Source organism: Vombatus ursinus, unplaced genomic scaffold, assembly GCF_900497805.2.
Source record: "Vombatus ursinus unplaced genomic scaffold, bare-nosed wombat genome assembly UNPS02004778.1, whole genome shotgun sequence".
NCBI classification, from domain to species: Eukaryota; Metazoa; Chordata; class Mammalia; order Diprotodontia; family Vombatidae; genus Vombatus; species Vombatus ursinus.
The window spans coordinates 1-2,501 of NW_020944556.1; the positions used below are offsets into that span (position 1 = coordinate 1).

Consider the following 2,501-nt stretch of genomic DNA (forward strand, 5'->3'; position numbering starts at 1 on the left):
GGAAAATGAATAACTAAATGTGATCCCCAAATTGTATATGAGTTGCAAGAAAGGAATTCATTAGAAAAAAATGACTCACTCACTGAAATCCCATGGCTTGGAAAGTAATGACACTATTTAATATAAGGCATAATGCTCCATGATATTTAACAATAATTGTTTACTTGAGATCAAGTTATCTTTAGACAAAAATATATTTGACCAAATATAAATGGTACTTTATCTCAATTTATATCATGTTCTCTAAAATGTTGTCATGCTTCATTAAAGTACATTAGTCTTTGTTCTCTGGAGTCCCTTAGTTATTTAGTACTGGAATCTCATAATTGTTTGTCTAGGGTTTCTGGTTCAAGAATCTTAAATGTGTTTTGTTAAAAAACCTCATGTTACTTTAAGTTAAACATGAGTACTATATAAAGGCAACTTTAGTCTATTTATACTATTGGAAGAGTAAAAGGGCACTGGGTTATTCCAGGTTCTAGTTAAATCCAAATCATTTATAACTAGTTATCATTTATTTTCAATTTATATTTCACCTATTTGCCAAAGGACAGTTTGAGTCCTCTTTCAAAATGAACCACATATTAAATAGGACAAGTAAGAATAAAAACAGAACAGAGCCCATTGCAAACGAGCAGAGGGAGTTGGTATTGTGCAAGGCCCCTGATGTGAGCTCATTATCTTCTCATGGTGTGGTAGAGAGAGTGCTGGAAGTCAAGGTTGAAATCAGGAACCCTCGGTTCCAGTTCTGGTCCCTTCCCTAATTGTATGAATCTTACAGGTGTTGTTAGCAGACCTGAGTTAGCAGACTTCCTGGTGCCTAGAAGGGTTTGGTGGGGACTAAGAAGTTTGCAAGGGTGGACGCTATACCTTTTGGGGATGATAACAAGTTAACTTGTGACTAACTCAGAGGAAGAGTTGACTCAGGGATGGAAAAATGTGGACTGAGCAATGACACAAAATGGAGCAGCAGTACAGAACAGTCAATTACAGAATTGAATCAATTGTTAAATGACACAGAATAATTTTAATTTTCTCAGTGGCCAAACAATTATCTAGGGCAAGGGTTCTTACTTCTTTTTGAATCATGGACTCCTTTGGCAGTCTGGGGAACCGTAGGACCCTGACTCAGAATGATGTTTTTAAATACATAAAATAAACAATATTGTCCGGGAAGCCAACTATATGGAGATACAGTTATACAAATATTTCTAAAAAAGTTCCTGGATGTCAGGTAAAGATCCTCTGAGTTAGGGTGTCCAAATGAATGTCAGATAGTTCTGATGCCATCAATCTCCTTAGGAGTCTGAGAGAGGCATCCTTTCTTCCGTTCTATGCCTCAGCGTCTGTCATGTCTCATTCCCCTTTCTTCATGGTCAGACATTCTTCACAACCTAAAAAGCACAACTGCTTATTTTCTTGTGCAGTGGGGCAAGGAGGCTTTTAACATAACCCTAATGTAAGTTGATTCTTTTTTTTCCTTTGTCAAGTTCCTCTACTTTGTGTAATTCCAGATCAGAGACAGACAAGCGTTTTCACAAAGAGCATGCATTCTCTCTATCATTACATCATGTCATTTGTAATTAAATTAAGCTGTATTGCTTTAAAAAGATAGAATACTTCCCAAACCCACCAATGGAGGGGAGTTTTGATACCCAATAAATTGTTATGTGTTATTATTGTGGGTCTTACATCCCTCTTTAAAGTTCAGGGTCATTGATTAAGTAAATAAAATGTAAAACAAGTTAAAATCTAACATTGCATTTCTCAAGAAGTTCACTGAATCAAGGAGAAGTCTTTGTTTTTAATTCATGGGTTGTGTTACTTTAATAATACAGAACAATGGGAGAGACCATTATATTCCCTTGATAAGCTACCAGATTTTCAATTCATATTCTAGTGGCTCAGTTTGTGTGCTAATTTGTGTTCAGTACATTTTTTCTTATTACATTCCAGTGCATTCATTTCAAACTCTCAATAGTAGATACAATCCAATGACTAGGTATCTAGGTTTTTGTCTTCCATTCCTCTGAAAACCAGATCTATCATAGTTGCCATGAGTGGGGCTTGATGGAAGAGAGAGTTGGGGGGATTGAGAAGAAAAGGAGACACAACTCAGCATAACACAAGAGACCTGGCACAGAGAGGAAGACAGAGCTATTTGGGTTGGGCAGAGATTTCTCGGGGACAAATCACCAAATTAATTAGGATCCAGATTGTGAGCAGCCTCTTCACAAATCCTTGTACAAGCATACCTTGGAGATATGTGGGTTCATTTCCAGACCATTGCAGTAAAGTGAATATCACAATAAAGCAAGTCACATGAATTATTTTGGTTTCCCAGTTCTCATAAAAGTTATGTTTATATTATACTATAATCTATTAAGTGTGCAATGGTACTATGTATAAACATTGTACATACCTTAATTAAAAATACTTTATTGCTAAAAAGTTCTAACCATCATCGGAGCCCTCAGTGAGTTGTAATCTTTTTGCTGGTG

The 2,501-nt window shown here is 36.1% G+C and overlaps 1 long non-coding RNA gene across 1 annotated transcript; it reads right to left on the reverse strand.

Annotated features, from left to right (window-relative positions):
- Window positions 1–95: 95 nt before the first annotated feature.
- On the reverse strand, window positions 96–2,460 carry LOC114027676. The gene is made up of 2 exons (XR_003567281.1): window positions 2,423–2,460; window positions 96–1,394 (listed from the first exon to the last, which is right to left on the reverse strand). It is a non-coding gene; the product is annotated as an uncharacterized LOC114027676 (long non-coding RNA).
- Window positions 2,461–2,501: the final 41 nt, after the last annotated feature.